At 44.2% G+C, this 14,371-nt stretch overlaps 1 protein-coding gene across 3 annotated transcripts in view; it reads left to right on the top strand.

The window, feature by feature from the left end:
• LOC138299526 (phospholipid-transporting ATPase ABCA1-like) overlaps positions 1 to 14,371 on the top strand; it is a 2,649,159-nt gene that overhangs the window by 1,464,519 nt on the left and 1,170,269 nt on the right. The gene's annotated exons all lie outside the window — the stretch shown is intronic.

The raw sequence follows: 14,371 nt of genomic DNA, 5'->3' as shown, positions 1-14,371 counted from the left end.
ACTGGCAAAAAAAACTCTGCCGTCAAAAGCCATCTCATTATAATTATGTACACAGGCGTAGCCAAGCCACTGGCCTTCCCATGCCCTACCACCCTTAAACTATTATTACAAGATGACCAAGGCACTCAGAGGAGCAAAGTTCAGCAAAGTTTGTAGGAGAAGGTATCCCTGGTCGTGTGAGTCCAGAAGCGGAGAAGAAAGCGCTGATTCCAAGTTGGTGTTGAGTAATGTCTTTATTCTTAGACAAAGTTTGTCGTAGGTAAGTTACGTCTTGCAGAAAAACAGCCAACACGTGTTTCGTCACACAAGTGACTTTATCAAGGCTGGGCCAGGCCCGTCCGGCCAAGGAAAGTGAGACCGCAATCGGTATGTAGGAAGGTAGTAGGTATGTGCTGAGCCTGGCAAGGTCAGTGTTTGATCTTCACGTAAACGAAACGAAGGAAGCCCTGATAAGCCTCCAAGCAACGTCCTGAGTCGAAATGCAAGGCCCACTGATCCGTCCGTAGAAACGCGTCGTTTTGTTTACGTGAAGATCAAACACTGACCTTGCCAGGCTCAGCACATACCTACTACCTTCCTACATACCGATTGCGGTCTCACTTTCCTTGGCCGGACGGGCCCAGCCTTGATAAAGTCACTTGTGTGAGGAAACACGTGTTGGCTGTTTTTCTGCAAGACGTAACTTACCTACGACAAACTATGTCTAAGAATAAAGACATTACTCAACACCAACTTGGAATCAACGCTTTCTTCTCCGCTTCTGGACTCACACGACCAGGGATACCTTCTCCTACAAACTTTGCTGAACTTTGCTCCTCTGAGTGCCTTGGTCATCTTGTAATAATTGTCATTGTGTGTCTTGATACACAACTCTCAGTGCCTATTGGGTAGTTGGGCACTAGACCAACATGGCACCAGTCTCTCATATCTTCTAACTTTGTTGTTTATTACTAATTGTAACGTTACGGAGGTGCGGCACCTTGACCGCCACTACCCTTGTACCCTTAAAATATTGCTAACCTCACACTTACTCAACGTGCACCCTGAGAAGCAAAGAAGGCTGCAGCTTTCACACCGACCGACTCTGGCACAGCAGCTTTTGATTTGCACAGACCTGCATTTCGCTCCCCTATAGTAATACCTGCCTCAGTGATAACAATTTGTGGGACTCCAGAAGAACTAATGTTCGCATCCTGTAATGCTTGATATGTGAATGACTGTACACTCAGTCCTTCAATTCTGTGAAAGATAGGATGGTACTGATTTTACAACTTTGAGTAGAATAAAGAGAAAACAGGCATGTTGACATGAGTCTGTCACTTCTTCAGAGCTACAAAGATGAGACGCTAACATAAAATTTTACAATAGCCAGTTTCAGCTGGAGCTAAGTGTGGACATCTTATAGATGAAAGGCTAAGCTGCACCTGCACAGGTTCAAAGCGGCGTCCTGCAGGTTACATACAGATATCCTTCACAAGCACTCTAAACTACTGCGATATCTTACAGCAGAGCTTTTTGAGCCCTGTTTGAAAATCTTTTCTTATTCTTTTCAATTGCATAGATTTGTTTGAAACCCCTATTCCGCTCTACACCGGACCTTCAATACCCTACCTTTTTCCCAGAAGCCTTTCTTCCTTTTCTAGCTCCCTGAATCCCGAAAGCTTATCCTTTCAAAACATTTCCTGAACATGTGCGGCTAAGGATGGAAAAATGTTCTGCCTGAAAAGTTTGTGAAGACCCTTGAAGCAAGTCAAATATCCATAGATTTTCGAGTATCCGCAAACGATCCCTTAACACAATTATCCCTGTGGTTGGTGAGGACAAAGGCAGAGAAACAATTGTTCTCAATCTCAGAGTTTTAGAATATTTGGAAAATATCAAATGTCACAATGTTTCTTTTTTTGACATGAATATGAGCATACCTCGATGTATATATGCATCTTTCTGCAGCTGTCTGCTCACATTCATGATTAATATATAATCAATCACACTGGTCAATGGTTGACAATAGCAAATAATGAACCATATGATGGCTACACTGCGAGCACCAACTGGTTGAGCCTGACCATAAATTAATGGAGACTGCTTATTGTTTGAATAAGTCACTTTAAGCCTCATGAGATTCCCTAAAGAGGTGCTTTATTTACAGACGAGGACCTATTTCTCTGTGACGCTGACTAAAATTATGACTGCTGCTTGAATGTACTATAACAACCAAAGGAGGTTATTGTTGGACTTTGCATAATGGTTCATTTTTGTGGAATTATTCCTGCCCATTGGATGGCTGTTTTATGGAATGACCAGCAGGCATAGTCCCCCTTTCTGTCAGCACTTTGCTATTTGCAGACATTCATCAAATAAAGTCACTTGTATAATCAACAGTGCTGCTTATTTCATCCCCCATGTGACAGGTGAAGTGGAAATTCTGCCAGATGATTTAGTTGGCTATTATAATCCCATCCTCTGACATACCTCCGTAAACAAATTGTTGTTCTAAGATTTTCTTTTTTGATTTGTGTTTTTGTATCATTAGAGATGTAATTTAGCTTGGGTAGACATTGCTGATCCTGGCTGAATATTTCTGGATGACATTTTTAAAAATGGTGGATATGTTGCAGTGATGATGTAATATTTCAGAAACCATGTGACTGATTAACTTCATTTTGGTGTCACAACATAGGTTTTGGGTGTCACGTAGTGATATGGAAACAGAAAATAAATCCTCAGAGCAACCTTCTGCCAATTTTTCAAAATGGTGGTTCTATAATGATGTCTTTTAGCTATCATATTGGTAATTTATTGTAATATTGTTTTTGTTTCATATTTCTATTGATTCAAATTCGTAAACATGAGTGTAGCAGAGGATCTTTACCTCCTACCAGAATGTTTGTAACTGCAAAATCTGAGGACTCCTTCAACAAAGAAAAATGTGACATATGCCAAACTAATCAAAAAGAAAAGCTATCATCAACTGTGGCTGGACAGAAGAGAGTTTGAGATGCTGCAGAAAAACAGCAAGACAATGTTCACAAAATATTGAAACTGATGGGCAAAGAGGATCAAAGAGGTAAAAAGCCTGGAAAAGATTTGTCAAAAAATAGCAGAAACCAGTGAATCACAACAAGATTCTGAGTCTTCTGAGAAAGCGACGACAACCAAACCCAATGCCCATCCGCTTAGAAGATCTATGGCTACCCCTCATCCATCTCCAACACCTGCTCAGAAAGCAGACGATCTTCAATGTGTTATCTGTGGTTTAACCAGAACAAGGGCTAAAGGGATGGACGAAAGAACAAATTGAAGAGTATGTGAGTCTCAAAGAACAAACATGTTTTTATCTGCAGCTAGTTTCTTCCAAGATGAAGTTTTCTGCAGAGTAGCTGATCTAAATAGAAAGTTGAAAGTATTTGCAGTGGATTTGTATGCCCACCTGAACTGCATGTGTGCATACATTCAAAACTATGAATGTACAATGAGCTCCCAAGCAACCTAACTGCCAGCCTTCAGTTAGGCTTGCACTCTTTAAAAAAGCAAATTAAGGGCCTCATTCCGACCCTGGCGGTCTATGACCGCTAGGGTGGAGGCCGGCTGAAGCACCGCCAACAGGCTGGCGGTGCTTCATTTCTTATTACAGCCGCGGTCGCCCAGCCGGGTCCGGCGTTTTTCCGCCGGATTTCCCCCGGCTGGGGGAATCCTCCATTTCGACCCCCTTCCCGCCAGCCTGTTTCTGGAGGTTTTCACCGCCAGAAACAGGATGGCGGGAACGGGTGTCATGGGGCCCCTGGTGGCATGACTAACAGGGCCCCACAAGGATTTTCACTGTCTGCATTGCAGACAGTGAAAATCGCGACGGGTGCAACTGCACCCATCGCACCCCTGCAACTCCGCCAGCTCCATTCGGAGCCGGCTTCATTGTTGCAGGGCCTTTCCCGCTGGGCCGGCGGGCGATCTTTTGGCGGTCGCCCGCCGGCCCAGCGGGAAAGTCGAAATGACCCCCGCGGTCTTTTGACCACGGAGCGGTCTTTCGACGGGGTAACTTTGGCGGGCGGCTTCCGCCGCCCGCCAAAGTCAGAATGACCCCCTAAGTTTTGAAGCCACTCTAGAGTGCTGGTTACAGGTTCACACTCAGAGTGATCAGAGAAATAATGGTCAACATTGATGAAAACTTTATTGATTTATAATAATGAAATGAACATTTTTCTGGTGAGAATATATAATGACAGCTTCTAGCAAATCTGAACAAATAGGACCATTGACCTCAGCAGGGTCCTCTTTTGCACAGCCTGCCCTCTTTTAATCCAGAAAACCCCTCAAAAAGTTGATCGCCTACTCAATGGTGCAATAAATGAAAAAACTTAAAGCCCTTTAGGGGTCTCATCAATGGTGCCTGTCCTACTCTTTTGAAGGCTTTTAGAAGAAAAGAACATCAGTAGAGTGATCAACTACCCTATGTGAATGGGAGTCACAATTCTTAGTAACAAGGCCACCTGAGTCCTCAGCGCCAATTTGTCCGGGGAAAAAGTTTTGTGAGGCGATTGCATTATAAATTGTGTAAAAAATTACTTCAGTTCACTCATGCATTGAGCAGGCATAATTGCAATGAAGATGACAGTCTTCAGTGTCAGGAGATACAGTCAGCAAGTGTGCATAGGATTGAAGGGCGTATGGATGAGGAATGTTAAGACCAAGCTAAGGTCCCCTTTGGCATCACAAAGGGATTGAAGATCAGGAGATGCTGCCAGTAAGTGTGCATAGGCTTGAAGGGCATATGGATGAGGAATGTTAAGACCAAGTTAAGGCCCCACTGTGACATCACAATGAGCTTGGGCAGAAACATTTGTGTACAAGCTTTAATAAACCTCATCACAGCAGGTAATTTAAATGAGCATGGTTGGTTTGGCAAAGTTAGAAAGGCTGAAATGGCCAACACATAACCTTTTACTTTGCCCACTGTAAGGCTTTGCTAGGCCAAAGGCACAACAGACAAAAGGATGTCTGACAACTTCACCTACAAGGGGTAAAAGTCCCAGGCACCACACCAGGTCACAACCTTGTTTCAGCACCCAGCATACATGGATTTTGTGAAGGGATATCTGACAGCCAAGATGACATTCGCCACTTCAAGAAGAATTTCAAAAGCAGTCAGTGGCAGCCACTCAGTCTCCATGCATGGAAGTGTAAGTTGCACAGATACGGGTGAAGGCCTGGGAGGGACAGGAGGTTCTCCAGAATTGGTAGCTTAATTAGAGGGAAGATGCTCATGCTCAGAAGCTTCAGATAACACACTTTCCTGGCCCAATAGCGGGCCATGGGGATGACTTGGATCAGCCATTCTTGGTCTTCCTCAGAATTCAAGGCAGAATAGGTAGAGCGGGTAGGCATACCAGAGTCCCTTGTTCCATTCCAGCCAGAATGCTTCATTCATTGAGTGATCTTGTGACAACTCCAAGTCCTAAAATGTTAGATGCTGTGTGTTCTCAACAGTGGCAATAAGATAGAGCCAGCATTTGGAATATGGGTGATCCTCCTGATCTGAAAGACAATGTCTGCTTAGTTCATCCCTTCTGGCATTCAGGGACCCTGTCAGATGTTTGGTGACGAGGAAGATATCCTTGTGTCCCAGCCACATTAGGAGATCCAAATCTTTCTTGATACAGGACCACATGCTGCTCTGCTTGTTGCAGTGTCGCACAGCAGTGGTGTCTGTGAGAATTGGCACAAGCTTCCACCTGATGGACATCAGGAAATCTTAAAGGACCAGATGAATGACCTGTGGCTCAAATATGATGAAATGGAGCCAACTCTCCCTTGAGACTAGAGTCCTATGAACTCCACTCCCTCCATGTATTCACCCTCACTTAACCCAGCAGGATGCTTGCATTACCACTGTCAGCTCTGACTGAGGGGGGTAGAGAGGCATGCTGCAACACAGATTGTGATTGATCAGCTACCACTGCACAGTTGGGATAATCTCCCCTCTGAGAACTTGATCATGTCTGAAAGGTAGCCTTTATGCTGGGACTTTAAGTTTCACTGCAGAGCTTGCATATGCCACCTGGCATAGTTTACAAGGAGGATGCAGAAGGATTAGAGGCACTAAAGCCTCAGAGCCAACCTCACCTGTTTTCAGGATTAAGTGTAAAGGAAATGGGAAATTTAAATTTGTCCTTCCACAGGAAGGCGTTCAGGAGTCAAAAATAGTCCAGAGGCTTCCATTCTTTTTTTAGGTCAAGGAAGTGGAAGGCAAAGCAACCCCTACTTTTCTCTGCGTCGGATACCCTCTCTATGACATCCTTGCAAAGCAGCATGCTTTACTTCTGTAGCATTAAGGACAAATGTTCTTTCCGAAACTCGTTCCAGTGCGGATGGATATGTGAGTGAGGAGGAAAGAAAAAGTAGTTTGTTTCCTTTTTCAGCAATCTGCAAGACCCATTTGTTGAATATGATGGATTGACTGCAATCCTGGGAGGAAGTGCTGGATCCTGTCCTCCACTGGTTGAACATGAACCACTGAGCGAAAATAGAAATAGTGTGTTAATCTTTGTAGTAGGTGGAGAGGAGTTGGATAGTGGAACCCCTACTGGCCTGCTAGGCTTGCAGAAGTAATAATGTTTGCCAAAGGCAATTATTCTTTGATTCTATAACAAATTCACCTTACTGGCTATGGTCTGTAAGATGAGACTCTTCCGAGTAGCGTGCACAGTGATAAAATCTGGGTTACCAGGAGCCGGGCAATGTCACCACGCAACCTGTTTGCTATCAAATGGTCAAGAAGATGATTTCAACAAGGTAGCCATCAGAGTATCAGTGACAGTATTACTAAATCATTAAATGAGAGCAAGGGCTCAGATGTTGCTGGTCCAGGCTGCAAAGCTTTGTGCCAAAACATTTGTTTTAATCTGAAAGTACAGCATCTGTACATCTAGCACTTCGGCCTATATGGCAAGACAGGCTCTGTCTCAAGGAAGGAACCAAGTCCACTGGCATCTTGTAATTCAAGTTATAAGGCATGATCTGTATAACAAGGGGAGATCAAGACATCTCCCTCACCATCATCCCCTCGATCAAAGACAGAACTAAAATGAAAATGGAGCCTCTGCAGATAGTTGCAATGTGGTTGAGGCACAGAGTTAGAATCAGGCTGCATGACGATTGGTATCAATTTTGTAATTTCCTTTTTTTTGTATTCCAATTCTTTATTAGCATTTAAACACATCAGTACATGTGCAAAACCAATGTAGATGCCGGTGCCACTCAGGCCTAGTAATACTTGTGTACATCTATCATCTGTTCTGGCATTTATCAGACATGGGAAGCACTAGGCTAACTATGTCCAGTGATCCTGTGCGAGCGGGAGGAGGATTGAAAATACTGCATGATACAATCAGTATATCTCATCACAGAAGATACATTTCTCAGAAGAAACAGGGAGTAACAACTAAGTTCGGAAAGGACCCCATTCTTCCCCGAACTGCTGTAGGTTTTTGTCCAATTTATAGATTACCTTTTCATACAAGGCTACAGCATGCATGTTAGTCAGTGAGTTGCATCTTCTGGAGGAGCCTACTGAAGACTTACACAAACTGTGGCACAATATTCATTTTTATGTTCTGGATTGTACTCCAAATTGATAGTTATAGTTTGTACCAACAGCAAATTCCTCCTTTGTCCAAAATGGGGGGTATAGTACCTTGAATCATGTTTTGTAACCATTGGTTGAGGAGATTCTTAGATATTTAAGAATAGATGTTAGCCACTAAAAGGGTAATGCTTCTAAAGAAGTGCTGGATGTGGATGCCATCATTGGAATTACTTTACATTTAGATCAGTTTATATTGTAATCTGAGAAAATGGAGAAGGAATTGATCACCTTGATCAGGGTTGTTATCAAGTAAATCAGGCCTGGAAGGGTGGCTAGGATGTTGTTGGCCTAATACATAGATTAATGTTCCCCTATGGAAGTGTGTATGTAATGGATCATGGGGGCATTGGAATGGCAGCCACTAGCGGGTCCAAAACAAAAAAAATAATTATGGAGGAGAGGGGACAGTCCTGTCTCTTGCCTTGTGTGATAGCAAAAGAAATGTCACTAGAATGGAGGTATTAGGGATTTTCTTATTTTATAAAATTCTAATTGTAACTCATCTTGTCCAGCTGCTTTAAGTGTCACCATCCATGTATGGCTTGTGCAATTCCATCTACTTTAATATCCCTAAGCAGTGCTCCAGATTGTTCAGGTAGGAGTATCGGAAGTCAGAGGCGATGTAGAAATGCATGTCACTGTCTGCACGTGTGTCACCTTTGAGGTGTTTAAAGTCTTGTAAAATTCTGTAAATTGCCGCAGAATGTTGTGAACATTTGTCAGAAGGTTATCTTGCCCTGTCTGAAAAGTGCCTGTCAGATTCAGTCCATTTAAAATGGAATGCCAACGTCCTTCCAGCGTTTTCCACACATTACTAATCACACTACTTGAGGAGAAAGAGCTTAGATTCTGCCTATGATTTGTAAAGCTTGTTAAGGGAGTGTTTGGCTTTAAGTAAGCCTCTAAGCAGTCCTGGGTCAGTAGGGCATTATAGTCCTGGGTAAGGTGCCTAATTCTTTTGCCTTTGCTAAACCTCAGGTGAGTGGAGGGAACACTGTCATCATTGTTTTTTAAGTATTGCTTCAGATAGTTTCACAACCGTTTCCTATCTGTAGGAGTTTGATATCAGGCGATATTCATACTCCTAGTGCAGTGCTGGCAGCTTAAGGATGGCAAGATCAAGGTCTATTAAAATGAGATCATGATTAGAGTTTCTGTTAGGTAAATTAGAGGAGAGCACTAAGTGGCAGAACAGTAAAGAGTTTCAATTAAAATAATCTATCCCTGATCACAGGATGTAAATGTGCAGTCACAGTCAGTAAGGTGGGTCAGATGCCAAGGCACTACCAAGGCATGGCTGTCCATGACCTCTTACAAAATGAACCTGTTGTGTGGTTGATTTGCTGTGGATGCAACATACCTGTTGAGGATAGGTTCAAGATGGAGGCCCCACAAAGAGCAGTTTGGATTTCTCAAATGAGTGGAGTAGTCTGGAGAGAGTAACCAAAAACTCCATCTTAGTACTGATAGGGGCACAGACAGAGCCGACAATCATCATCTCTGATTGGATTTGAAGTTCATGAAATAAATATGGGCCTCCATCATCTTTTCAAGAATGTAGAACCTGTGCAGTGAGGGATTTATGGAGTAAGATTGATACCCCTCATGTTCTGTTTATTAAGGGGGTGTCAGGAGGATATACCAGGTCCCTTTATTAATTAGTAAAGAGTACCATGCCAACCCAGTCCCTTTTGACCTTCTTGGGTTCTACTGTTTTAAGTGGCTCTTAAAGCAGGGCTATGTCTTGCTTGTGTGATCTCAGATATGTGAGGATCTTTTTTCATTCTGTGAAGTGGCTCACACCATTTCTGTTAAGGGAAATCATGCATATCGGTGTACCATTAGGTTGGGGGCAGGAGTGTTGCTACCATGCAGTAGAAAGCAGTTGGCGCTGGAGCACCATGCCTAGGGATCTAAAGGCAATGAAAGGCAAGGCCAGCGATTGCAGGAGGAGAAAGGAGCAAGGGGATCTGGGGGAAAGGGGTAGTACTATCACATGCTCAGCAAACACTACACAACTGTGAACTATAGAGAGTCAAGTCCACAGACTATAGTCACCAGGCCCCAACGTACATAATTGCTACTCACTGATTGAGTTCCCATATATTGCAACAGAGCACTAGAGGCATCAGCCCTGACTGATATCCATAGTGAAAACAGTATGTAGCAACAGAAGCAGAATAGAATTGATGCATTGGAGGTACATAGGCATCCAGCAATGGGAAAGTTAGCTCAAGATAGAAGAGGCATGCAACCATACCTCATGGGGGTGGGTAGCGGAAAGGGCGGTCAGGGGGACACACTGGCACAGGAAAAGGGAAGGGGTAGTCTTCTGCTGTAAAAGCAGTGCAAAAGATCACAGACGGTCAGCAGCCTTGGTCCATTGAATGGTTTAAGATTTCAACTGAGATCTGGATTTGACTCTGGGGTGGTGAGGATACCGGGGCAGTCATTGGCCTCTAACAGCCCATTTCTGAGTCACGTGATCAAGGTGTCGGTGTTCCTCCTTGTGCTCGATAGGCAAAGATGCCCACAGACTTTCAGGTGGTGGCACTTTATGAGCATGCCCAGTGTTTAATGATGGAGAGTCCAACACATCCATCGACTGTGCTAGAATTTCTGGATTGTGTATTCCTTTGAATGACCATTGAAATTGAAAAGCAGAGTGGCTGGTTCCAGAAGCCCACATCAAAACTCTCTTTGACTGAGCAAGGTTCCTAGAGCCAGGAACTTCTTCTGTTTGATGTTAATGTTATACTAGATGTCCACCAATGAAGATTTTGTGGCCCTCATGTGTGTATGGCCTGTGTTTCTTTGCTGTGCTGATGACCTTCCTGCTTTGTTGGTGACAGAGGAAACATGTTCTTGTGTCTTCTCTTTGGAGTCAGACTTACAGGATGGGGTTGAGTCCCACTTTGCTTTCTTGTATTTACCCTTGGATATTGACTTACCCAGACATTTCCAGTCGGAAGTGAATTGGTCATGGGAATGGCTTGGTGATTGGGACCAGGACTGAGCATGTGACTTGGAGCATGAGAAGGACCTGTGTGAAGACCACAATTTGTTCTAATGTTCAGCAACAAAAAACGTCACCTCCTCCTCTAAAATTGTGTTAGGGGTCTCTACCACATGACTCTGCATCATGTCTGGAGTCAAGGCACCAAAGGCACAACTCGTGCAGGTCCATGACAGGCATAAGCTTCCTGCAGTAGCAGCACAGCTTGAATCCTGCCATTGTGGGTAGAGACATCATTGCCTAGCACACTGTTTAGGTAGGTTTCTAAGAGCCACTGGATGACTGACAAAGTATGGGGACAGAGCTTCTCATCTGCATCGGAAAGTGCAGCAAAAAAGGAACTGATGTTAGCCTGAAGGGGTGGCACTTATATGTGGCTCGACTCTCTCACTTTAGGTGTGGAATGGAATCAGTGCAAAGTCACACAATGTCACATATCAGCACGCAGCTGCACTGCTACAGAATTATATGATCTAATCTGGCTCTTGGGGAATGTAAGAAATTGGGTTATTAGTTGAATGGGGTGGAAGTCACACTCAAATCATAAACACGTTCCGTGTCAGGATGAACTACAAAAGATTACTTAATTAACCTGTGCATAACGCTCTGGTAGCTTGGCACAAAAGCAGCCAGGCTCATCTTAGAGGCAATGAGAAAAGGTTTTATGCAGCACACAATCATTAATAAGGTGACAACACAACACATGAAAATTCTAAAACCAATTTGGAATTATAAAGCAAATTGTAGTAAATAAAATTACAACAAGTTGAATAAAATCCAATTAGTAGAACTGGAGTTATGAATTTCAAACAATTTCAGAGAGAAATAGCGGCAAAAGGACCAAAGCACAAACTGCAGGTATCTAGCCGCGCAGGACTGAGTCAAAGTCACAAATTAAGACAGACTGTGATAGACCATGGGTGGCTACAAAAACCAAGTACTCCTCAGATTAAAAGTTACCTTCAGCCTTAGAAAATTCCTTGTAGATTTTGGAAGAAGGTCAATTCTTCAGGAGTTACAGGCAGCAATCTGTGACTGAGAGGAGGTCCCAGAAAAGATTTTTACCTTTGGACTTAGGAGATTTTTTTTAAGTTGTATTTTTCCAGCAGGATGTATATGTAAAGGGCTCCGGGAGACCAGATACCTTTGTCAAGAGGTCCAGCTGAAATGGATTTGCTTCTGTGGGGAGGAACATAGCGTTCGCTGCGGCAAAGCCTACGCCACCGGTAATACACCCTTGTTGGATCAGTTTGCTGGTAGGTCCAAGTTTTCTGTCGGTTCTCTGAGCAAAATTTCTTGAAAAAGTTTCTAAGTGTCAGCTTTTGGAGTTAGGCAAGTGAAGTACCACCCCCACCACATCCAAAGGTCCAGGACCAGTGGGGTACCACTTGGCGGTTAGGATTCACTCCAGCAGAAGCCATCAGCGGGGTTGAAGGCCTATTGAAACTTGCTGTGTCACTGTAGCTCACAAAGGAGGCTAGCCAACTAGCCTTTGAAGCCCCTATGGTGGTCCTGGGTCCAGGGGAGTAGGTACAGACTACCTTTTTCTGGCAGCAGGACAGGAGAACAGACCTTCCAGCACCAGCCCAGAAGTAGTTCCAGCAGCAGGGCACAGGGCAGCTCTTTGAGCAGCACAGCAGCAGGGAAGCATGACATCACTTCTTCCTTATCCTCTAGAAGTCCTGCAGAGACATGAAATGGGGTCTGAGAGTGCACCCTTTTAGCCCCAGTGCTGGTCTTTGTGTGGGGGAATTCCCTGCCCTACTCCTAAAACTAGCTCAAGCCAGTTCTCCAATCCTTCTTGTGTTTGGCCACCAAAGGTCTGGAGGGACAAAAGCAAGGGCAGGCCTGATGTCAGGTTCCTTTGTGTGTGCTGGAGGCACAGCATTTTGAAGTATAAGCAGGGTTGGGTACAGCTTCACCCCTAGCCATCTTGCCTGGCAAGACCATCCTGCCCTTAACTAGGCTTCCTTTGTCACACTGTCTGGCAGCAATACACATCCCATTACAGCAGGGTGTTGTGACCCAGGCTACTAGCAGAAAGGTATACTTGTTTGGGGCACAAAAATGCAAAGTTTCTAAAGGTGGTGTGTTTATGTTTGGATCAGAAAATCCAGCTTCACCTTTGAGAAGGATTTTAAATTACAATTAAAAAGAGATCAAGAAGTTTGTTTTTATCTCCTCCCTGTTAGACCAGGCAGCTCTAGGCGTAGTTTCCCTGTACTTTTTTGCTTCTGCTGTTTTTGGACCCTGTGCTGTAATTCGGTTTTGCTGGTTTTGAAACCCTGGCCACCTTACTAATGCTAACCAGAGCTAAAGTGCAAGTGCTATTTGTCTCAAATATATTGGTATTTGGGTTTCCATAATTGGCTCATTTGATTTACTGGGAAGTCCCTAGTAAAGTGCACTATGTGTGCCCAGGGCCTGTAAATCAAATGCTACTAGTGGGCCTGCAGCACTGATTGTGTTACCCACATGCGTAGCCCTATACACATGTCGCAGACCTGCCACTGCAGTGTCTGTGTGTGCAGTTTTGCACTGCCTAGTCTACCTGGCAAGTATACCCACTTGCCAGGCCCAAGCCTTCCCTTTTACTACAAGTGTGTCACCCCTAAAGTAGGCCGTAGGTATCCCCATGGGCAGGGTGAAGTGTGTTTAAAAGGGAGGGAATGTACCGGTGTGTTTTACATGTCCTGATAGTGAAATACTGCTAAATGTGGTTTATACTACTGAAAGGCCTTTCTCTTTCATAGCTTAACATGGGGACTGCCTTTCAAGATCTTTTAAGTGCAGTTTCCCATTGGGAGCAGGTAGAGATGTGGAGTTTGGGGTCTCTGAACTCGCAATTTAAAAATACATCTTTTGGTAGAGTTGGTTTTTAGATTGTCTGTTCGAAAATGCCACTTTTAGAAAGTGGGCATTTTCTTACTTAACTATTCTGTGCTTCTACCTGCCTGTGAAATCCACATCTAGGTCAGACTGACAGCTGGGCTGTTTATGAATTCCCTCTAGACAGTGACACAAAGGGAGCTGAGTAGTGTCCTGCTTAGACTGATGAGTCTCTTGGGCTAGAGTGGGGAGGGAGGAGCTGACACTTACACCTGAAAGGGTTGTGCCTGTCCCCACACAATGCAGTCCCCAACCCACTAGTGTGTGTCTGGGTCCAGGCCTAGGCAAGGCAGGATCTTGAGACCAACAGAGACTATCCTTTGAAGTTTGCACACTTCAAAGGCAGAAATGAGTATAAGCAGTGGACCCAAAACTCCAGATTTTCATATTACATTTCATATTACTTCTGGATCAAGAGGAATCTCTGCCAAGGAGAAGAGCTTGATGCTTGAAGAGGACCTGCCACTCTGCCTGCTGCTTTGCTGTGCTGGCCTGCTGCTGCTTCTTCTGCCTGAAGAGGGAAAAACCTGAACTGTGCTTTCTGAAAACCTGCTTGTGAAGTTTCTCCAAGGGCTTGGACTGAGCTTGCCCCCTGTTCCGAAGTCTCAGGGATATCAAAGACTTCATCTGGCAGCACCTTGGCTCTCTTGCTGAGATCCCTACCCTGCAGAGCGGTGCCACATTCAGTCCCTGGGCCCTTGAAAGGAGAAGCTGGTGATTCAAAGGAGAAAATCAAGCAACAGAGACAAATCGCTGGTAAAATTGATGCATCACCTGCTCAGCATGGATTAATTGCTGCCGTGCATTTGGATTTTTCACAAATT

This window comes from Pleurodeles waltl, chromosome 1_2 (assembly GCF_031143425.1).
Source record: "Pleurodeles waltl isolate 20211129_DDA chromosome 1_2, aPleWal1.hap1.20221129, whole genome shotgun sequence".
NCBI lineage: Eukaryota > Metazoa > Chordata > Amphibia > Caudata > Salamandridae > Pleurodeles > Pleurodeles waltl.
The sequence above is the reverse complement of the archived record's forward strand: the minus strand, read 5'-3'. Positions and strand labels throughout refer to the sequence as shown.